At 46.2% G+C, this 24,474-nt stretch overlaps 1 protein-coding gene across 4 annotated transcripts in view; it reads right to left on the bottom strand.

The window, feature by feature from the left end:
* Nucleotides 1–23,462, bottom strand: part of ELAVL1 (ELAV like RNA binding protein 1) — a 110,543-nt gene extending 87,081 nt beyond the window's left edge. For 3 of the 4 annotated variants that reach the window (XM_085637348.1, XM_085637347.1, XM_085637346.1), the window contains exons 1-2: nt 23,263–23,399; nt 14,542–14,639 (exon numbers count right to left, since the gene is read on the bottom strand). The gene's annotated coding sequence lies outside the window, so the exon portion shown is untranslated. Of the gene's footprint in view, nt 1–14,541; nt 14,640–23,262 lie in introns of all 4 variants that reach the window. The other variant, XM_085637349.1, reaches the window with a different exon arrangement.
* Between the last annotated feature and the right edge of the window lie 1,012 nt (nt 23,463–24,474).

The following is a 24,474-nucleotide window of genomic DNA, read 5'->3' on the forward strand; positions in this document are numbered from 1 at the left end:
TGAACGATATGATGGGTAGTTAGTTTGTTGAACTATGTGCTAGGGTCGGGCTCAGGTGGAGAGATGGCTGTGGTTGCCACTGTCCATCGCTGGCAAAGCAATACTGACCCTTCCGTATGGGAGGGGATGGTATGGGGTGCCGGACCTACATTTGTACCATCTAGAGGCCCAATGCAGCTATGCCTGCTTGGTTCCACCCCGACGCCAGGATCCCATTTCTCCGCCTAGAGGCGGATTTCGTTCTTCCTGAGAGGTTATCCACAGTATTACCCAAGGGTGTACCCAGAGACCCTAGTGATACAGTCTCCACTACCAGTAGGGCCTGGGCGAAACGGATCACCGGCACAGACCAACATGCATTTATCGGCTCTACCTGACCCCACGCTAATTACTGGTAAAAGACTGGTGCAGCGCACCTTGGCCAAATTTGATATCACTATATTTGGAGATTTGTACCCTGGAGGGCATGTCTTCTCGGTGACGGATGACGTCTACTTCCACAACACCACCTTCATGGATAGCTTCTTTCTGGGTCAGATTCGCTTGGCTCTACGTGCCACTCTGCCTGGTTTTCCCATTGAACCGGACTAGTTCATTCTACTCTCCATGGTCATTAAGAGCGAGTAGGGTCCACCTCATATCTAAACTGTACAAGGCATGGTCTGGGATTATTCCGGTCAATGACGACAGGGTTCGCAAAGACTGGGACGCCGACTTAGGCCGCCCCATCACAGACGACCAGTGGGCTAAATGCTGCGCAGTGACGAAAGAAGTCTCCCTAAACAGCAGATATACATTACTCCATTTTAAATTCCTATGTAGAATATACATCACCCCTGCCAGAGCCCACAGACTTGATCTGTCCAGACCTCATACTTGTCATGAATGTGCCGCCCCACACGCCAATTTCGCCCATCTTACATGGTCCTGTCCAAAACTACAATCATACTGGGAGATGGTGCACAGAACACTAGGTGACATGACCAAACTGAACCTCGTCCCTACACTTCTAGGTTATGTGGTAAACTTCCCCAAAACAAGTTAGGAAATTTGTCTCCCTCAGTTTACTGCTGGCCAAAAGAGAATATCGCTATTCACTGGGGCCGCAAGACAGTTCCCACATTGCAAAGTTGGTTGAATAGTCTGGCATTCTGTAACACTAACAGCGAAGTATACTCCAGTTCACTACCTTGCTCCTCCCATCCCAAAGATATTTGGGGGCCATTCAGGACTTGTGGAATCTGTGAGACGAGCCTCTGACTCACAAGTGGACCAAGGCATAATCCCTGCAGGGGTAGGGTAACCAGCCGGTAATTACAATTGTATGTTTAACCAATGCTCATTAGGCGATACAGTGGTTGTGACTTAGGTCGAGCTTATTGCAGCACACATTCGCTGTATAGGAAATCGCCCTTTTGGAATCACTTCAGCAGAAGCTCGTGGGTGTGGTGCTTACACGCTATTGGCCTTTGCGTCTGGCTTCAGCACGCAATTGGCCAAAAGCGTGTGGATGTCCCAGCTTTTCCTGAAATGTTCACTCCCAGAGCGTTTTGCTCTCTGGAGCCAGCAGCGGCCACGCAGGGGCCATCTGGTTTGGGTCGGGTTTTGATGGCAGCTGCATCAGCTGCATTCCTTACAGCGCGCACGCACCACTCCCGCTCGTCTTGTTTTTTGTGTGTTTTTTTTATCTAATCGTATAGTGAACCCCTCCCACTCTCCCCTCCACCGCTTCCCTCGAGCCCCCTTCATTATATCCAAGTCTCTGGCCGTCGTACAATTAAGCGAGGTCGCGGAGCAGCGAGCTTTCTGGTTTCCCAAGGCTTTGTGTTTCCGAACAATTATGCCTAGGCTGCAACGTCTATGGCATTGCCGTTCACTTCAAGGCCCTTGCGCCAAGTTGGCAGCGTCCGTGGTGGTACAGTGCAGGCCACAGTGTCATTGGCGCTGCAGTGCAGATGGTAGTGTCTATGGCGGTGCACTGTATTTCATGGATAGCTGTGGCTTACACGTGTGTCTGGGTGGCAGTGTCTTTGGGTGTGCACTGCATTTCAAGTTTCACACAAGTGCTGATCTCCGCTGGCTGCAGTGCTCTCAACAGCGGGACAGGCTCTTTTCTCATTCCATACACTGAACGCGTGGACGAGTCTCTCTCAGCGCTGCGGTAAAGAGGCCACCGGGCCAGTAACGCCCACTGCTGCCAGAGGCCTCTGGTCTCGACATGTGCACGTGTGCAACTGGTATGCTGCAAGTTCAGCACCATGCACTGCTGTGCATGTCGTGTTGACTCACTGCCTCTATAGAAAGGCAAGTTTGGGGTATAGCCAGGTAGGTGAGGTGCTCTGGTTTCGAAAGAAGCGCCCCTCAGCAGTGGCCCAATGCAAAATGATTCCCCTCCCCCGCATAATGTCAAGAGGGAACCTCCAGCCTCCCATAACTCTCATATATTCATTTACTTTGGGCTTAAGTGGGTCCACAAGAAGGGTTGGGGTCCTGAAGACTTGGGGGGGCCCCTGCGCCACAGGGGCTGCCGGAGTTTGCGTTACGCCCCTGTACCTCAGGGGACAACACGCAACTTAAAGCACTGACTGCTGCTGGGCACCACTTCTCACGCGTGCCCAGGGGTAACTAACACACACGAGCTGCTGTTTTACCCAGACCACCTCGCGGGATGTTACGGGAGCGACTTCCCATTCTCTCTACCCTCTTCCGTCCAGTCACCCGTTGGAGTCCCGAGTGGCTGATGAAGTGAAGGCCGGGCTGTGGGTGAGGGGCAAGTGCATTTGTGGGCTGGGGAAGCAGTGCTGGAGGGATCTTATCTTGTGAGGTATCTGAGGGATGGTCCGTGGTGTTCCCGTGTGCACCCATGACCCATCCATTGTTTCACCCTCCTTTATTCAAGGAATGCCGTGTGCAGGAGATGTCAGTCATGCTCATGGCAAGTCCTTTGTGCTGCCTCTGTATGAGATCGGCGAGAGCGCCATAAACTAGCGCTAAGAAGCAAACAGCGCGCTCTCTGGCATGATCTGCGAGCACCTTCTCTCGCCTTCATGATCCCATACCAGTAACCATACCTGCACAACAGGGGTGGCTTATCCAGTTTACAGAGCAGTCGTTACATAGCCTTCCTCAGAAAGAAAGCAAACGGGAGCAAGGTTTTTTCATGTATCATTATTGTCTATTAATAACCTGTTTTATATATAGCGTGTCGTCCCACGCTTCTGCAGTTTCTACGTGCTGTAAGTAACAACCATTACTCTTAACCAGTTGATTTATGAACATCAGAAGGATGGTAGACTGAGATAGTCTTACTGGGATTCTAACTCATGATGTGCAGATAACAGCGGCGAGCGTTTAAATCACTGACGCCTTGCTGTCTTTCTTGTGCCTGTGATGCCCTTCTGCTCTTATAGAGCTCTTTGCAACCTAGAGGGTGGGGAGGGATACAAAGGAGTAGCAGAAGCTGAGGAAATACTTCCTGATGGAGAGTTTCGTACATACATTCACTCTTACTTGTTTGAAATATTCATATGGTCTGGGAAATGCTTCACATTCAAAGTAAGGTGCAGGGTGCATCTCTTCCTCGAACTCTCAAATAGTTTTGCAAATGAACCACCACTGCTTTACTTGTAGGTAGCTGTCAATGCACCGTCCAGATACCCCTACTGCTGCTTAATTGATTGAATGAATATTATGTGCAATATGACAAGAAATGATACCGTGATGCTAGGACGAACACTATGACTGCTGCCACGTCCACCATTGTCTTGCTGGCCATCCCTATGGTAAGGATGGCATGTATACCAACATTAGGCCAATGGTAAACAGTAGGTCAGGGGTGTGCAGCATCATGCCATGGATGCCTCCGGTGCCTCTTTCCCCTCTCCCTATAACCCCAGCCAGATAGCCCTCACATCCAAACATGAATAATTTAATCACTGTGCAGAGTGCATCTTTTCGCACTCCCACGTCAAAAACTTTTCATTCCTCTTTATTTTTTGCATTTTTATATAGTAAATGTTGTAGACTTGTAAAGCGCACAGCTGCCCCAGCAACGGGGCGTCCCGGCGCTGTAAACCGCTGGGGAACCCATCCTAGCTTTCCCTGTGAGATGGTCCCTACTGGGCATCTCCAAGGCGAAGACAAGCATCCCCGACGCGGATGGGGCCGTAAGTGGAGATTACGCAAGCTGTTGCCCAGAGTTGCTGAGTGGGATCCATGGTTAGAGTAGGCACCGAGGCGAAAATTGTCGAGTCCGCTGACCTTGGCCCAAGACCCTGCCGCGTCGGCAATCGAACCCTAGTCCCGGGCCGACTTCTGCTCCCGGGTCTGCTGCCTCTAACCAGTGAGCCACACATATAGTGCAAATTATGGTATCAAAGCGCTTTATATAAGCACTAGTTCCATTACAGAAATTTGCCCAGAGGGAAATTATGTACTGCGTGACTAAACACTTATAAGGTCCCAAAAGGCGAGACCTATTGGCTATGCCAATGCTTGTTGATTAAGTTGCTACACCTGCAAATGTTTCTTTACGGGAGGGCTAGACGACGGGCTGCTGGACGGCACACGTATACACTTTGGGGATCTGGCCGGGCCTTCGGGACTGCATTCTCAAATTGTTGGGTTTCTTCTTTCACTAGTTTGACATGTCGACTCTTACATGGATGTATTTCATCCCTTTTTACATTCTTCAATTGTAATGACGATGACAGTGAACACCTATGTTTGTATTGCTATAACGTGCTAAAGCGGTAAATAAAGTTTTTTTTTTTTTAAAACACTGTGTTAGGGTCCATTCAACAGGTGATCCGTATGTGCCGAGGTACAAGCATGTTCGGTGGCTTGTATTGACTATATTCTCTTGCCCTCCGGAGTTGAAATGGTCATTCCAGTTGTAAGGACTTTACAATTATATTTAAGTACTTGCTTGATCAGTTTGTATGAATTTCCGGTGGACTAAAGCTCCACACCCGGTAATCTTTCTTTGTTGAATTTTGGTAGTTCCAAAAGAAGCGAATCTGCGCTCCTGGGTGGGTGACGTCCTCAGGATAACAAGTTTTTTTCTAGGTATTTTAGAGTATCTCAATGATGAGCGCTGTGTTATGCAGGCTGTTATGAGAAAAGAGTTTCTATTGTTAGCCATTTCAGTCTTGAAAGTCAATGTGATGTGGTCATGACTTTACTGTCCTGAGATTATTCTGGCTGCTCTGTTGAGAGTGGCGGTCACAGGGGCTTATTGTCTTTTGGGTGTACCAGTCAAGGATGGATTCTCGTGGTCCAGTCTGTATTAACACAATGGCCAAAAACACTTTTTTTTAAAAAATCTTCCTCTACAATTAAAGGTTTGATCTTCTGGAGGAGTTTTAGATTATACATGGCATTTCTTGCTGTGGTGGTTGAGTTTGGGGTGATTTCTGGATAGCCAGTGTTATACATAAGTTTCTCGTTCAGGGGAGGATGTCATTTGGCCATGAGATTATAAGGCAAAGTGTGTAGCATCTGCAGAGAGGTGGTACTTGAGGAGGGATTCTTTCAGGACTGAAGTCAGCTGTTGCTTAAAGAGGTTGAATTAAGTGGAGGACAGGATTAAGCCTTGTGGTACGTGTTGGTTGACTGGGACACTGTTGGAGTGAGTCCTTCCGTTGAACAGTTGTGAGCGCCTGTTGAGGTACGAGATGAGCCACTTCAAAACATTATTTGATTCCCATGCGTGATTCTAGGTTTCTTAAGTAGTGTTGCGGGGTCCACTGTGTCGAAGGAAGATAGGTCTAGAGCAGGAGTCTTCAATCTGTGGGGCGCGACCCCCAGGGGGGGCGTGAAGACATACAAAGGGGGTCACGCATTCCCGGTCGCACTCCTGCATGGAACTGCCTGGATCCGGAATCCAAAACATTTGCTCTTTGTTTTGGATTCAGAATAGGGCATCTCAATGGGCTCTCTGATTGGAGGACATCGTAAAAGAATGCAACGTCATCCATGACTGTCCTCCAATCAGAGAGACTGCAGGATGAACATCAGGAAATGCCGGGCCGGGAACTGAGGCCAGAAATATGCAACTGTGGAATGCGTTGAAGTGCTTCGATATTATTTTGTCCCCGCATCCTTGCACTCTGTCCTGTTGCCTATCCTGGTCTTCCTTGTTGCTGCTGCTGTGTTTTTTCAGCTGGTGTCCTTTTCGTGCTTCTTCCTTTTATTGGCCTTTGCAATGCTCTCTAAGCTGTTTCCATGTTGCCAAGGCAACCGAAGCTTCGTAGAACTTGTAGCTGCCTCATCCACCATGCCCTGGCTTTTCACCCCGCAGACATACAAACATCCACGCACACTCATTCTTAGCTATAAGAATTTTCCTGCCTGAAACTGTTTCCCACCATACTTTCTTCCTACTTGACGATTCTCTCATTGATGTTTTTTTGATTAGGTAGATTACGTAGGCAAGGCAAAAAGGGCTGTTTTAATAAGGCATGTGTATATTAGCCTCAGGCCTGTTTGGGTTGCTAAATTTCAAGGCCTCTCATATTATTTTGTATATTGTTTCGGAGCGCATTTAAGGCTCCGAAGAGTGTCAAAGCGCTGCACGAGGAGACCCACAGAGTCAATCATGGAGCCAGACTTTGTAATTTCGATTCTGCTTTTTTGCTTATATTGTATCCTATGAACCATAACAAAAAAGCTTGAGGACAATCTGGAATAAAGGGTTACTTTACCCCAAACTTGCGAATGCTCCTCAAACTTTGCATAAGGAGGTAGTGAAAAATAAGGGCAAATACTTGGAAGATGAAGTAGAACGATGAAATAGGAATAAACAGACAGCTAAAATAGAAAAACAAACATACTGTGCCTATACATACAGAAGAAATATTGGTTAACAATACGTACCATAATACCATAATGTGTTATGAATGCGGATGGGAGATGGGTCTATGCGAGGCCGACTGGAAGGCAAGGAGAGAGGTGCAGAGCGAGAGGCAGGATGCGGGTATGAAAGGGGACTGGAGAGAAGGGGTGGATGATGTGAGTGAAGTGAGCAGACGCAGGGTGAGAGACGTGAGAGGAGACAGCTGAGAGTTTGGCATGGGAGGGACAGAATTCTATTTAAAAGGTCAGGGATAAGGAGAATTGTGATGTGGCAAAGGAAGTGCGGAATGACAAGAGGAGAGGTGAGGGCAGAGAGGAGGGCTACTGTTGAAGGGTGAAAGAAGATAGATGAGAGGTGATCTAGGAGCTAAAAAAGAACATTTGGTGCAACATAGGTGAGGGAGAGCAGCGATAGGGGAAGAGAGGGAATACTGTGGTGGGTGCTGGTTCAAGAAGGTGTGGGAGAACAAAGGGGAGATATGAAAGATGAAGTGGTAGACTGGAGAGGTGCAAGATACAAATAGATAGAAATTTGAAGGGAGAGATTTAAGATGAATGAGAAGTGCTGAGGGGGTGAAAGAGGTGACGGGGCCAGGAGATAAATGCGAGAAACTGTTAGAGAAGAGTGAAAAGACAGAATGCAAGAGGTGATTAAAGGAGAAGTGAGAGGAATGGGGAGAGTTCAGAAGATGTAAAAAAAGGGGTGAAAGAAAATGGCCTGCAAAGGGATCCGGAGTTGGGAGAGGTGAGAGGGATGGGAGGAAAGAGGCATGAGTGAACTGCTTAACTCATCACATGACCGCTAGGGTTTTAAGGGGGACCCCTGCTGCTCCCAAACCAGGACCAGGCGAGTTTCGGATATTTATTCTCAAAAGTGTAAATCTGCAGCACCTCTGGGTCACCGGGTGACCCAGTCTCAGGATTTCTTTTTTGGCGTGGACATTGATGCCAGCGGAAAGAAGAGGTGCTTGGTGCGTCTCGCCCCTTCCCATGGTTGAGTGTGCGTTTGTGCTCTGTCTTAGTTCAGCGTGCCTCTCTCTTAATCAGTGGACTCTTTCGTACCACTCTCTCGTGACTGTCGTCAATCTTTATCTCACACGCTCTCTTTTTAAATATTTTGCCCGAATACTTGTCCTTATCCTTCTCTTAAGAAAGTCTGGACCAGAAACCAGTTTCACATAACATTCATTAAAAAAACACAGCATTGTTAAAAAGATGTGTCCTGACACCAAAGCAGACTTTTACTCGGTATGTGGATGTTGCTGCAGGCAGAAAAAACAAACACCGCCACAACGAAAACAAGCATTTTCAATTATAGTTGTTTTGATATATTTTGAAAAGTTGTTCGCAGCATTGAGTAATTGGGGCTTTATTTAAAGGAGTGGAGAGGATTGCAGGGTCCAAAGGATGGAGAGCAGTGCAGTGTCCAGAGGGCAGAGTGCCATGCAGGCTTGGTAGGTAACAGTGAATGGGCCTGGTTGAGCATTGGCGGTTAGGCTCAGACTGCCCTGGTTATAGGCAGGGAGGGACACTAGAATTATGCTGCTGCTGTGTATTCTGCATAGCTATAGATTTGGGGATGCACGTTCCACACAGCTTGTTCCACACAGCTATAGATTAGCCTCAATTTGTGAATGTTTGTCAAAATTGCAGTCTAGGCTCTTCTGCCTCTTAGCCATCATATTTATGTGAGATTGGGTTCTCAGCAAAGGCAGTATTAAAGACGAAGTACAGTTCAAGACTTGAGGTGGAGCACAGAATACATCCACAAATTGACCGTTTCTCTGGAGAAAAACAGGCACACCCACACATTAGTTCAGAAATGTGTTATTATCCAAATAAGCTGTGCCAAATTATGTTGTGTTTGGGAAAAATAATGTACCGTTGTGCGTTTTTGGGTAACTCTTTTTGGAAACTTTTTCTTTGAACTGTGTAGTAAGCCTCTGAACCAAAGTCACCCACAAACCTTTGATTTGCTAAACCCATTTAATATTTTCCCACAGTAAAAATTATTTGCCATGAGAACCGGGGGTCTTTATGGTTGTCGATGATGAAGAGTACCAAGGCTGAAATATTTGTCAGGAGGGGGTCCTTACACCTGAAAAGTTTGACAGGGGGGGTCTCGGCATCCAAAAGTTTGAAGACCTCTAGTCTAGAAGAATTGGCAAGCATGAGTTCCCTGTATAAGTCAATGTTATTTGGGATAGCCGTTTCTGTGCTGCAGCCTGCTCTGAATCCTGCCAGAAGTATGTCGAGAAGGCTGTGGTGTTTTTTTCCCCCCATGCATTGAGTGAGCTGGGCTTTCGCAAGAAAAGGTAGGTTACCTACCGGACAGAAGTTGTTTAGGTCTTTAGGATCACCCCTGCTTTCTTGAGAAGCAGAGTTCTTTATCCTAGTTTTAGGCGGATTGTCATTGTAAGTTGAGTAGCTGATGAAGTTGGTCCAAATAGCTAAGATATGTTTGAGTTTTGAGAAGTAGTGGAGGGAGGGGAGCTGCAACGGGGTTCCCTCGGATAGGATTTTGACAAGTCCATTTCCTTTTAGTGTTTTCAATACCTGCCATGCTGCATTGTTCTTCATGGGTACTAGTGGTGGGTGTGGTGCAGTTCCTTCGTTCTCGGTAATTTTTAGCCTTTTCTTTGCTGCTCTCAAGCTCCGTCGCCTCAGAGCGGGAATGCATTTATATACACATTACAGTACACATGCGCAGTCTTTGAACACCGAGACAGGCGAACTCGGCCTGATCAGTATATCTTTACATTTCTAGTACAACCAACGATGGGTTGCACATTTAAGACTGACAGGATCAGTAAAGTACAATCTACAAATGTTATTATACTAGAACAGCCTTGTCGTTCTCAAATGTGAGCTTGTGTGGGAGCAGAAGTATTCCAGTGGTCCGTTAGCTCGGTGAAAGCATGGTGCTAATAACACCGAGGTCGCTGGTTTGATCTCCATACAGGCCAAGTATATATTTTTTTATTGTTGACTATTCAAATTTTCATGAGTATTTCCTTTAATTCTAATTGTTTTTGATAGATGTATTGTTCTATTTGGAACTAAACCATAGCGTACCAAGCATTTTCAAAGCTATCAGGTCTGACTTGTTAATCACTAAAAGTCCTTGGTAAATGATTGGTGTATTATGGTTAAGGCTCCCTGTTTTCCGTTTTTACGGATTTTTACAGATAAATACAGACACAAAACAATGTGTTTTCTGTCTGCATTTATTTTTAAAGGGGGATAAGTCCAGAAAATTGTGCTTCTTTGACTGAACCTCCAAGCTGTCTTTCATGCATTATAGCCCAACAGCTGATCAGATGGACAACATGGAAAATGAAAGAACAGGATGAAATTCTTTTACCAGTGGATGTATTAGTATGTAATATTTGGTAGCTTAAATAGTGAAAAAATGACAGACATCAAAGTATGAGTGCGCGTCAAACACTTAAATAAATATGGAAATGTACAGTTTTACAACTTCATTTTTAAGCAAAACAAAATAAATATGGATAAATACAGATAAAATGGCCAAAAAATGCATATATGGATAAATAGAGATGGAAATGTTAAAAAATAAATACCTTAAAACTGAGAGCCCCAAGTATGGTGTATGTGCATGGATGGATCTAAGCCAAGTCATATAGGCATTGGTTGGATGGATGGGTGAATGTGAGCTGGTGAATGATTGGATGAGTGAATTCACACCAGTCAATTCACCTTTTTGGCCCGACAGGATCACCTCAATTTTAATGATATTCACCCTCCATAAAAAGCAACATACCTCCATATAGTAACATTAAAATCACCCTCTTTGAAAACCTGCATTACCTGCCAAAAAACAGTTCTCTAATTACGTCACCATCACAAGTTTAGGGCTAAATTCTGATCCTTCTACAGAGGTGTTCAAAAGGGTTGGAATTAAGAGTTATGGGATAGTTGTCAGAACCTTGCAGTTTTAACCTAAAGGATTCTGACATATCGAGCCTGACCATGCGTTTTTTGCTTATACAAGCACAAGTCAGGAAAAAAGGAATCATGCTTTCCTTCCAAGAATTATTACTTAGCGTTCAGCTGCTCCCCTGCCTTCCCAGTCTTATTCCGAAATATTTTTTAAACGGTTGTTTTTTTTAGGTCTCGCCTGGCGTTCGCGTAAGCGATCGCTCAGCGTGACTTATGTAGGGGCTTCCGAAAATGCTCCCAAAGGCTTCCCAGGCGATCGGGTGGCGGTTACGCGCACAACCATGCGCATTCCATTTGCCACCAGCTACTTCCTGCACGCCACACACTGCTGCACGAAACACTGCTGCACGCCGCACACTGCTTTTATGCGAGTTTATGCTACTGACATTGTCATTTACAATGCCTTTTATTTGTTTTAAAACCAAAACATAAATAAAAGGGATTGTAATTTTACAATGCCAATAGCTCAAACTCTTATAAATGCGAGACCTATTGCATTGCAAATGCTTGTTTAAATGAGCTTTCGGCATCTGCAAGGTGCTGCTGGGTTCTTCCTTTCTTGATAATACACTGCTGTGTGCCTTTCTGTTTATTACACAGCTCCAAGACAAGTGTCCACCACTTGTGAACAGTACCCTTCTGGTGTGGGAGACGTGTTTTTCATAAACAAAGAATAGTTTGTGGAGTGTCAATGTCACTTTTTATAAACATCTCTGTTTTTCTTTTGTTTCTATACCTCTGCGAGTTTGCTTTTACCAGCCAGTTGTCTAGGTACGGGTATATTCCTAGTCTTTAGGTGTGCAGTAACTGCTGATAAGCACTTTATAAGCACTCTGGGTGTTTGCTTGATTCCGATTAGTAGGTCTCTGAATTGATAGTGTTTTCTGTCTACAACGAAGCACAAGATTTTGTTGTGCTTATGGTTCATTGGGCTGTGTAGACATCTGTTAGATGTATGGTTGCTATATAGTCTCCCTGCCGCAGCTGCAGAACAACATCTTGCAGCACTGTCATTTTGAATTTGTCTTTGTTTAAGAAAGGATGTCTAGTACAGGACTTAAGATCGGTCTTGATTTGGTATCAGAAATATGATGACTAGTTTCCCTGGTTGAGCTCCTTCCTGGGCACACACTATTGACTTTCTGTACTAATTCTTTCAGTTCTAGTCATAGCCAGGTCTTTTCTTGTGTGGGTGTTTTTTTTGGTCCTCGCACTGATGGATGTTTGGCCAAATGCTATGATGTGCTGGATGATGTTGAGGATCCACTTGTCTGAAGTGACCATCTCCCATTCCTGAAAGAAGGCTTCTTCATTCCCCACAACAGGTGTTGCATGTGGGGGCAGGGTGTTTATTGTCCGAGTTACCATGCTGTTTAGTGCAGCTTCCTCCCTCTTTGGCTGCTATCTGCCTATCGCCCGTCCGCAAAAGGCTTGACATAGTAGTGTTTGAGCCTGCCACTGATGTGTTGGAGTGTGAGCCTAGATTGCAGTTTGAAAGCTCTGGTGTGTGGAAATACTTTGAAATGTCCGTCTACCCACCCGTCTCCCGGCATGCATGCTTCCTCGTCTTTGGAGCTTTTGGTGTTCTAGAGTGTTGTGAGACTTGCCAGTACCCTGTTTTTTCGCAGTCAATAGTGGACGTTTATCTTTAGGACTTCGGTGTTCTTTCTACGTCGGCTGTTTCCTTTTAGACTTGAGTCTGATCCTTCGACCATGTTGCCTTCCTCCTCGCTCGACAACCCTAGGTGTTTCAGCTGCAGTCTCCTTCTGACCCTGCATAGCACAGTGTGCATGCCTTTGTAACTCTCTTGCTTTGAAGGTCTTCGGTTTAAATTCTGCACAGGCCTCACAATTGTCGGTACTGTGGTCTCTTGGTAGACAAAGGTTGCAAACCTAATGGTTGTCCTTCTGGGCAAACGTCAGATGACACTTCAGGCAGAATCAAAAAGGTGAATTTTTCTTATTACATGAAACAGGGGGCCCCTGCCAGTGCATTCTCCAGTCTTTTGTCGACAAAGTCTCTTACTACCGTTATTTCTTGCACCGTGGAAAACTTCAAATTGGGGTGGCAACAGTTTTTCTCTATCACTTCAGTGTTTTCCTCGACAAACTTTTGAGACAATCTTTCAGCGACTGGAAAGCCTTCTGCAATGCTTCCCAACACAACAGCAGGAAAATAAACCTGAAGATGGCGACCACGCGTAATGGCTTCCAGGGACGGGAGTATGACATCATGAGAGGTTGGAAAAGCTACCAATGGTGGGGACAGTCGACGTTCCAACAAAAGAACAAAGAGAAGGACTAATACACAAGAGGAGAGTTCTGGACCCAACCACTAGATGTCGGAATAAAGCACAGTATGAGAATGGAGAAGAGATGCACGCTGCAAAACACAATTACACCATGGCAGTGAAAACTGATATAATGTAATGAAAGATCCAGGTCCTCACGTGTGCGGAAGATCCTAAAATACTTAACATGCTGAGCCTCAACAGTGTCCCATATGTTGTTTTCGTTTCAGGGGCTAGGAAAGGAAATGCCTACAGTTACTTTCCTTTACAACGTTTACTTTGCCACTGTTCACATGCTTTATACCTGCAGCATCTTCCTTTGCACAGGTCTACTTCAATGGACAATTGTCTACAGAATACTACTAGCAACTACAGGTAACTTTAAAGATTAAGGACCTTGAGTGGGCCGACAGCTGCCACACCTCCAAGATAAAACCCACAGACAATACAAATCAAAGTATGCTCTCTACATCTTTAGAGGTACAGCCTCTTGTTGGGACAAAATGGACAGGTACTCTGGACTGTTACCACAAGTATAGGAAAGGGATTCATATTCAGCAATCTCCAAGGCAGTCTGTAGTCAGACCTGAAGACAACAGGCCAGTGATTCTAGAGTCATTTTGCCTCACCAAAGGCACTATCTTCCAATATGGTGACCCCATAATTGTAAAAGAAGCACGATAATGCAGTTTGTATCATAATGCATGTTAGAACACTATTTTCAGATTTCCTTAACCCCAATAAAGATATGCAGATTTTTGTTGTGTCTGAAAAATCATGTTCAATAACTATGTTGCCGCATCCGTGTTACTGTACAATAAAGGAGTCTTTCGGACTTCAAAAATGCATACCCTACATTTTCAGATAGTATCTTCAATGGATGTGGCATTTCCATTCATTTAGAATAAGCCCACTCATTACGCTGTTATGGAGAGTCATGAGCAACAGCAAGAATTCCAACTAATTTATTCATCAAAGCCCGCTTTGCTAGAAAGTGCATTCAAAACAGCTACCAAGTTTAGGCACTCAAACTTCCCTTAGTGTCAAACTTGAAATAAACAAACTGTAGTTTATGTAACTACAAGTTACTGAAAGCATGCAATTCGTTTTTTTGTAAGCAAAATTAATTAGCCCTACATCCTAATTAGTAATCCACCCACCGTAATGCACAAGGGAACTCCTATCAAGAAACTATCATTCAAGACAACCACTGCTCAGAATGATGACCGAACTATAGAGGGCATTCTGATAATAGCAGGTTTGTGTTGAATAAAGATTCAGCTAAGTGAAATCAAGTCCCTAGTGTAATTTTTTTTTAATATTTCCTTTCGGTTGAAACTATCTGAAGAATGTTCCACTGGGAGATGCCCAATTCTTCCACATAACTTTTCAAAGGAATTAATCGGATTAAGAGTTCAAAGTCCCTGCTTACCGTGTAAATTGTGACAGGTCTCTTGAAAGGTAGACTGTCTGTCTAACAGGGCCACTGTGTTCTTAGGTTGGAGGAAGCCGTATAGCGTCTGAGGGAGTCTGTTAAAAATAAAAAAATAACAATTATTCACACACTTGTCACAAGACTAATACATCCGCCTACTGAAGGTAGGTAGACGCAGGACCTCACAAAAATATTGATCTAACATGCAAAATAAGTCAAAAACTAAAGGGTAAAAAAAAAAAAAAACAATCGTCACTGTCAAAGAAGAGTCAGCAAGGCGTCCGTCATCAAATTAACCTTGACTTTCAACATCTAAGGAGCGGTTTGGTAAAATTACAAGATGTGCTTGGTAACGTAAAAGGTAGATTAAAAAAATAAACAGCATACACAATCCAAACCCCTCTTAATTATTCATTCGTTGCTCCCATGGACGTCACCTGTCCTTAGCCACAACCAAATTATTTTTTTTACTCTCCACAAAAGCATCAGTACTTTTGTTTCTCCCAGTAATACGAATGTGGTTGCTACTGTTGTACCCGATAAATGATTTGTGGTTGTTTTGCCAGTTGTGGTTCCTGTCATTGCTGTGTTGACAGCAGTCTTGCTAGCCACTGTGGCCGCTCAGGTCAGTTATCAACGGTTTCTGCTGGTTTTGTAAATGTTGTGGTAGATCTGGTTGCTGCTATGGTTCCAGGCTGAGGTTACAGCTGGGGGTGCAACTAAGGTCTATGCTAGTAGGATACCCTATCACCACTGTGGTCTCATGTAGAAGCTGTTGCTTCTAAGGTTACAGCAGTTGGACCTGCCTTTGTGGTAGCTGTTCAGTTTGTGTTGGCAGCTACGGTCCTTGCTGTGCATGCAAATATTGATGCTGACTGATCACAGATGTGGCTATGGTCCCTGCCATAACAGAAACCATCACTAGTGCTCGCAGCTGGGTTTTTTTCTGGTCCCTGCCACTGTAGCACATACAGTGCGTGTTTAGTATGCAAGTGTTATTGCAGCGGGTACTCCGGTGGTGGTTATTTTAACAGCTCTTAATCATACTGTCATGACATCTCATGCCCCTCTCATGGTTAATATAGCAGTTACTGTCCGTGACTTTGTAGAAGTAGTTGCTACTGTGCTTCCAACTGTTGCTCCTGCGGTCACTGCTATCACTGTTGCTATGGGTCCATGCTGAGCTTGCAGTTAATCATGCCACAGTGGTGTGGTGGCAGTTGTCCCTGTTGTGCTTATAATTATGTTGGTAGTCCTTGCTGTTCTGGAAGCAGCTGACAGTATTACAGGGATTGCTGTAATTGATGGTGAAACAGTGGCTATGTTTGAGCCACAGTGACATCTGCTGCTGCTTTTGTGGTCCCTCCTGTGGTAGTAGAAGAAGCTGCTACCCCCCCCCCCCCCCCCAAATTATCACATGGCCTTTCAAAGGAAGTAGTATATCATCAACTTCTGTTAGAGATGGGGTACTCACAAACTTTCTCTCGGGGGCCAAATTTACAGTGTGGTTTGTGGCTGAGGGCCGCACCGGTGGGGGCGGGGGCAGTGGGGGAGGAGGCGGGGCGAGAGCAAAAAAAACCCTATGACCATGAGGTTGAACACAGGCCCCTGCAGCGGACGCCTTCGTCCACTGAGCCACCAGACCCGGCATTCACACATCTTTATCTATCTATCTATCTATCTATCTATCTCTCCCTCCGTCTCCCTCCCTCTCTCTCTCTCCCTCTGTCTCCCTCACTGTGTCTCCCTCTCTCTGTCTCCCTCCCTCTCTCTCCGTCTCCCTCCCTGTCACCCTCCCTCTCTCTGTCTCCCTCCCTCTCTCCCTCTCTCTCTGCCTCCCTCCCTCTCTCTCCCCCTCTCTCTCTCTCTCTCTCTCTCCCCCTCTCTCTCTCTCTCTCTCTCTCTCCCTCCCTCTCTCTCCCCCTCTCTCTCTCTCTCTCTCTCTCTCTCTCTCTCTGTCTCCCTCTGTCTCCCTATGTCTCCCTCCCTATGTGTCCCTGTCTCCTTCTCTATCTCTCTCACCGTCTGTCTCCCTCCCTGTCTCCCTCTGTCTCACTCCCTCCCTCTCTCTCTCCGTCTCCCTCCATCTGTCTCACTGTCTCCCTCACTCTGTTTGTCTCCCTTTCTCTGTCTCCTTCTCTGTCTCCCTGTCTCCTTCTCTCTCTCTCTCTGTCTGTCTGTCTCCCTCCCTCTCGCCATCTTTCTCCCTCCGTCTGTCTCCCTCCCTCTGTCTCCCTCCCTCTCCGTCTCCCTCCCTCTCCGTCTCCCTCCCTCTCCGTCTCCCTCCCTCTCTCTGTCTCCCTCCCTCTCTCTGTCTCCCTCCCTCTGTCTCCCTCTCTCTCTCCGTCTCCCTCTCTCTCTCTCTCTGAATCACTGTTTGTCTCCCTTTCGCTCTCCCTCCCTCCCCTCTGTCTCCCTCCCTCTCCCTCTGTCTCCCTGTCTGTCTCCCTATCTGTCTCCCTCTGTCTTCCCCCTCTCCCTCTGTCTTCCTCCCTCTGCGCACTCTGTCTTCCTCCCCCTGTCACCTCACCTGCTGCTCTCACTCCCTGCTGCCCTCCGTCACCTCACCCTGCTGTCCTCCTCACGCTTTGACACCTCACCCGCGCTGAGACAGCTTCTGAGAACACACACAGCCGCCGCCGCACCCAAGTACTTAACAGGTGTTTTAAAAACCATTCACTTGTTAATGAGGCTTTATTGTATTTCACCTCTTCTTAGCGCCCCTGCATCAGGGGCGCTAAGAAGAGGTGAAATTCAACAAAGCCTCATTTACAAGTTAATGGTCTTTAAAAGAAATCGCCCGGGCCCCAGAAGCTCCAGGCTGCTGCAACCGGCGATGTAAAAAACACACAGGTATGATGTCTGTAAGGTCCGCGGGCCGCCACGGAAGGCTTGCCGGGCCGCCGCCGGCCCGCGGGCCGTACTATGAGTACCCGTGTGTTAGAGGGTAGATATAATCCTCTATCTGGCCATAAAAACGAATGAAGTAATAGAGCATGCGGCTCACCAATATCCATCAAGACTTTACATCAGGTACAACCCGAGTTACCTCTCCCGGCAAATTACGATCAAGCTGGCAACCCCTCTAACTGCCGCATTGGCTGATGCATGGAAAACATGTGAAATTTAATTAGGGATCTGGTCCGGCCTTGCCTCGAGCTTTCAAGTGAATCTCCTGAAGAAACATTATTTAAGCTTTGGGGGAATTTAACCATGCTAAATTGATTATTAATACCATGAATGTTTCATGTGAAATTGCATGCAGCTACGGCTCATACTAGGGGAATTAATTTCTTCAAGCTACTCCTTTGGCCAACCAGCTGAACAAGAGTAGTTTGCTCTGGTGGCATTCCCTTTATCCAGCGATCTTTTAAAAACTTGCTCTCATTTGCCTGCCTGACCTTTAACCTTCAAAGTATATCCAGGGCTCGAAAAATTGTACTAGTCCTGCAGGTCTAGTACCTTGAAAAATCTCAACCTAACAGTAACCTACTTGACCTCCGTCTCTGAAAGCGGAGCAAATGTGACAAGATAACAAGATTTAAAGGCCTTTTTATTGCTCACAAAGCAAATTAGCAATAAAGATGCCTTTAAATCTTGTTATCTTGTCACATTTGCTCCGTTTTCAAAGACAGAGGACAAAAGTTAGTATGTTTTCCTACTCGCCAGAAAGGGCAAGTAGGACCTAAAAATAGCTCGACCTCATTAAATTTCTCGCAAATGCGAGCGGATTTGTCGAGCCCTGATAATATCCCTACCCCCCCCCCCTTTCTGTTCCCTCGACCCAATAGCCTCTCCCGAATACCACATATGTAGTGTAGATAGATACTCACATAATTGGTCCTGATGAATACCACATATATGACGTTGACCACACGAGACTGAGCGCAACATCCTGAAACATCACTTCAGGTAGTCTCAACTCTTAATTTTTAAACCATGTTGAAAGCCAGGGTCATTAAAATTGTTCTGCCTGACCTTCCAATTCCTGTTTTAATTTGCACGGTCTCTTGACCTTCACTATTAACACATCTACACTTTTAGGTCCCTCACACCCACGGCACCAAACGGCAAGGAATAAAAGATCTCCCCCAAAGAGCCCCTCATAGGGCGTCGGTCAGGTATTGCGGCACCGACCTGACGAGGAGCATGCCCTATGATGAAGCATGACACCCAGCTGGCTGGGTGTATGAGGGTCCTAATTCCGAAAGGAGTGATTCCCCTTTCCCTCCTTTCATAGAGGACAACCTACTGTCTTACTGGGACTTAACTCCAATTCTCCACTGTTAGGAACTGCATACCCTTGTTGCTTTGTACTCTAGAGACTGTCTTATCAGTGGCTTGGGCATAACAGTCAATAGTGTGCAAATACAGTGAAAGAATATGATTCTAAAAAAAAGACATTACAGCATTACTTCACTGTCCCGTAAACCTTGGAATAGCATCCGAGTCCCTCCTTTACCCCTTTTGCAAGGATGCTAGATAACCTTTGGTTGCTCAACAGAATGAAAAATATGCGATTGTCCCTTGAGCAACACTTAAGTTTGGACTGCTGTATGATACCTGCGGGGGCCCCACACTTCCAAAAGCAATCGAAGACAAACTGAGTCGTCGTGCTGCCATCACTGACATGTCAGAGTATATTTTAAAAGGAGCAATTGTCTGCCGTGAGGTAGGTCCGCTCTCGATTGGAGTTAGCTAAAATATGCTCTTTTACACTAAAGTTTTCAAAGTTGTCAAGTATAGTTCGAGGGTATTTGGGATTGGAATTTGAGATGGGCATTGCGGGGACCCGGTGTGCACGACTAATTGGGAGATCCAAATTGCCTGCTGCTATGTCTGGAGCCACATACTTGTGGATAAATTCAGTAATCAACCCACCCACGGGCTTGCCGTTTTCCTGGCATTCCAGTATCCCAGTGAATCGAAGATTGCATCTCTGTGATCTATTCTCTGCATCATCCAGTTTCATTTGTAGCTCCACAAGTTCTAAGTGAAGCTTATGCCCCCCTGCCCATGCTTAGCATCTTCCAAATCGGATACTCTTTGCTCCACTTCAGCAACTCTGGTCAGCTACAGGTCCAAGTAGGTATTAATCATACTTAGTTGTGCATTGGTCTCCTTGTGAGCTAGTCCATGAGATTTGTATTGCTTTTAATTCCTCGAGTATTTGTAGTAGCACTGGTGCGATAAGATTGCGTCTGGGTTGTCCTGGGTTCTGTACTGCAAGATTCCACTTCCTGCGTGCATTGTACATCAGTTCCAGACCACCTTTGCATTCAATGTGGCATTCCAGGCTCCTCCGGAGGTGTAGAGGACCCTGTTCTGTTTTACAGTCTCTTGGTGCTACTTAAGCCATTAAAACTGTGCTTATGTTGCAATTGCCTATGCAATAAATTAAGGATCTCTTTCTGGAGTGTCTTAGCAGCTGTGTCTGAAAGCAGGAGCTAGAAAGCCTGATCCCTAAATGCTTCCCCTGCATCTGCCACATTCGAGGTGGCAGAAGATTCAATGCACACTCTAGCGTGGGTGTCCGGAGCGTAGTTTAGACGACTGTCCAGCATTGGGGACCCCCCCCCCCCGGGGCATTTATATCACAGTAAGTTTTGCAAAGTTTATTATGTTTGCCATTGTTGATGCTGTAGAGTGCGACCCTATAAGATGTTTGCACTTGTGCCTGTAAGATGATCTCCTCTTGAGGCTGGCCTAATATTTGCTTCTGTGAGGGGGTCTGCAGCACTACTTCTAAAACCTTTGTGGCATTTGCAAAGTTAGTAGGAGGATTATTATATTCCGACCCTTTTGATGACTTCCCAGGTCCGGCTCTTTGGAGGAGATTTCCCGTGTGATGTGCTTCTTCAATGGCAGGCAAGTACCAGTTTATAAGGGTGAAACGTAATGCATGCTCGTTAAAGTGTAACAGCAGCAGGATGTGTATCGGGGAAGGGGGGAGACTACAAATGCATTCGCCGCTACGTGGACTATCTCCATTAGTTCCCGGGCTTGCTCCACCTGCAAGGAGTGCCTAATGAACCCTTTACAGATCTGTTCCTCCCCCCTCCCCCCCCCCAAATTATTATTTCCCTACCTATAAATTAGACATTTTTTAGACTGCAATACGGTTGGGATGGATTCTTATGCGGACCAAATTAGTAAAGCTTATAAACTGGGTTAAAGGAGTAGGGAACTGCTATAGTTTACTCCAGCAACAATTAAGTCACAAGCTGGTACCTACAGTATTAGCTAAAATTAAGACCGACCGGCTAGGAGATTTGTGCAGGCAGGCTACTGTGGCCATCATAACACCATGGCTCATAAGGCGATTCGGGTGCTAACTTAAAAAGAATTCATTTTTACTGCAAATGGCTGCTTCATTACACTCCCAGCCGTCTCCAGAAAATGTTCCCAGCTAGATTTGTGAAATGTTTTAATTGCAGCCAAGAACAGGGAGGTTGGGTGCATGTGTGTTTTCTTTGCCTTCTGATGAATTAAAAAAAAAAAAAGGCATGGGGTGCAAATAACAAGCGGTATGTATGCAAACAACGAGAGGAAGGGGTGTGGATGTAAACGACAGGAAGGGGTGTGGATCAAGCAACAAGAGGAGGGAGTGTGCAAATGACAACATAGGGTGGGGCAAACAACAACAAAAGGAGAGGGGGGGGGGGGGGTGCAAACAGTGATGGGAACTAGCCTGGTGCCAGCAACGAAGAAGAGGAAAGCAAGGGGGGGAAAAAAGTACCTGTATTCGAGCAGCGGAGAACACTAACCATGCAGTTAGTCAGTACTTGGTCCATGCTCCATCGAAGTGGCAGACAAACAAAGAAACTGGCACGTGCTAACGAACGACGATAAAGGAACGATGAAGGCACCCAATAGTAAGCAATTGAAGGCTCTAAGATTCGCTTAAGTTAACGAAATATATATTTTAAGAGTGCTGATCGAATTTTGCTGTGCATGAGTTCGAGAGCTAGATCGAAGTAGGCAGATGGAATTAAGTTTACTTATTTCAGTAGTGCCTTCACAAGTAGCTGGGGAGATGTTGGTAAGGCTTGTATGGGTAAATGCCGACTGTCACATCCCTGCATCATATAATTAAATGCAACCAGCTCTTTGCTGGACAGCGCTAATCAAAAAATAAATGCCACTAAGAAACAGGAGGTAAACCGTCTTCCCTCTGTATGGGAAGAGATGATTAAAATCCACATTAATGCATATTCTCAAGCAATGTAACCACTTAAGCTGGTCCTCGTTTTAAAATGCCAGTATTTTGATACGTTTTATGGAACCACAACATTGAGCAAAGTTGTACTACTATACGAAAGGCTTGAGTAGAGCTGCTTTATTGCTCTTAATTATGGAGAAGAGTGTACAGCGAATATTTAAATTCTGTCAAGAAACTTACTTCTCTCTACATGTACCAAGACTAAAAGGTATTGCCATTGTATAGAATACGAACTCAGCGTTCAGGCCTCCAAGACAACCTATGGTCCTCTCCGCCATACTTCACATTCACAAAACATTCCGAAATATGAGCTCCTTTGCAAAGATCGCGCTCTGACGGACAGCATCCCTAGCAACAATCTCCTTCTGAACTTTCAAACTTCGAAAAGAGCACTCTCGCTATCTTACTATAGACAAATCCCTTGACCTCAACAGCTGCCTTAAACAGCTAGAGGCCAAAAGAGGCTGAAGCGCCCGGTATCTTGCGCAGAATACATTCCTAGTAACCTTGGCACCTCCAAAATATGCTACGACTGCTCCTTCTGTTCGAAATCCTACGGACTTAATTAGTACTAAGCACTACCTAAAGCCTTGAACGAAATAAAGCAGTGATATGTATCAAACTCGTTTTGTTCCAAACACCACGACCTTCTAGTTTTTACACAACTCGCTCTACTCCGCTCGCAGCCGTAATTTTCCAAAGCCCGGCGCTACAAGCTTTCTCACTTTCAACTCTGCTCTTGCCCAACTCAGGGCCGTGAAATTACCGTCTGTTTCTATAAATGTACAGCCGAGATCCTTTAAGTTGTAGATCACCCAGTGCCATCTTTATTTCCTCCTCGCGTCTTATCTGAACCTCCCTCAGTTCCGGTCCCAACCATGTTTCCGGACGACTTCTCATCTCAACAGTGCATTGGAATACACGACCCTTCCCACCTGTGGTTTTGCATAGACAATCTCTAGACCTGTCCGTATCCTTTTCTAAGATGACACACACACACACACACTGCCATCATAAACGAACACTATCAATAATGTGTAATTGTTGCGACCACCATCGCTATGCCCACACCCATAACTTGTAAATAAGGCAGGTGATATCACGAGATGGTCTCCGGGGTCGAGGGCGGCAGGGCTCCTGGTGCACCGGTAGCGATCCAATGTTTCACTTCGGGTGTGAAAGGTATGCGTGTGCTCTAAGGCCCGACGGTCCAGCTCCGCGAAGGCCCGCACACAGGCTCTGATTTTTAAAACCGCCACACCCCCTACGGCGTCTGCCTTGGTTGCACTCAAGTAGAAGAACCCGTTTTCCCGTATACACTGTACACGCTATACCCTTCGTTCGTCCGACCTAGGCCGCAACCCAAGCCCCGGTCTCGCTTGAATACCGTCGGCTCTGTCCAGTACCTCGGGTCAAGAAACCTCGTGCACGAGCGCCCGGCTTGGGACGCGGCCTCCTCGGCGGATTGTATTAACCGCTCCCCTTTGTCTCCTTACCGCAACCCCGCTCCTCCAGGCTACCGCAGCCGCAGTTTAGATCTTGTTTTCGGTTCGGAGTGGACGTTCCAGCGCAGCAACGGCTTCACCGACCAAAAAACACCAGGCGCGGACCCAAAAGGCAGATCACGCCCATTGTCGCTGCCATTGGTCCAGCCGAGACAGCGCTGAATACCCATTGGAAAAGGCTAATGCCCGTCAAAGAGTTCGGCTACTCAGACCGTCCCACCGAACGTCACACAAACTGAGTCTGTCCCTTATTGGTTCCAGTGAATCCATGACTACCTTGTATTGGTTATTACCGCTGCCGCTCTATTTTCAGTGCACTGTAGTTACTTATCAAAACATACAATTGGCTCGTCGTGATGCACTCTCCCGTTTCATTGGACGGAGGTGCTGGCTTTCAATACCCAATAATGAAGAAACTAGTTCTTCGGAACTTCCTCTAGGCGGTCATGGAAATGAAGGAAGGACGAAAACGGCAGTACTTCCAGAACTGAGAGCCATCTTAGAGTGGTAGAATTCGAGTCACGCATTTGTTGTTACAAAATGGAAACATAAACACCACAACTATGGACGTCAGTATTCTTAATGAGAAGGTAGTGTCCAGAACCGAGTACACGCACTTCTTTAATGTGAAAAAGAGGGCAATACGTTTAATGGGAGAGTACCAGCAATTCTCAGGAATAAAAAAGCATTGGCATAGCCAATAGGTCTCGCTTTTGGGACATTATAAGTATTTAGTTATGCAGCACAATATCGCGTTCCCGGGACGTGAACCGTACGGACTGTACCTTCGTTGGTACGCGTCGTACACGTCCGGTACGCCTCTTGCCAAAGCTCACGCTTCCCGCGTGAGCGCCGTCAATGTATTTCAAGCTGGACGAGCCGTACCTTCGGTGAGACGGTGCGAACAGCTGATTTCGAACCGTACAAAAGCTCATAATTCACGCGTTCGTCGCGTAGCGGGTCTACAGCGCTAGTACGGCCCGAACCAAGCAGCGGGCGGGTCGTACTTCAGTGCGCTCGCACACAGTACCTTATTCCTTGCACAGGGGGTGATCACAGCAGCTTCAGGAGTCTTTCAGGAGCGTCCCACGTCGCGTTGTCGTCCCTTCTTGGCAGTGGGCGGCGGTGCTTCGTGGGGTGCTCCAGGACAGTCTCGGCCACACGATCACGGGCAGAAGCAGGAGGGGCAGCTCGGGGGCAATC

The sequence above is a fragment of the Triturus cristatus genome, chromosome 12 (assembly GCF_964204655.1).
Source record: "Triturus cristatus chromosome 12, aTriCri1.1, whole genome shotgun sequence".
Classification (NCBI taxonomy): Eukaryota; Metazoa; Chordata; class Amphibia; order Caudata; family Salamandridae; genus Triturus; species Triturus cristatus.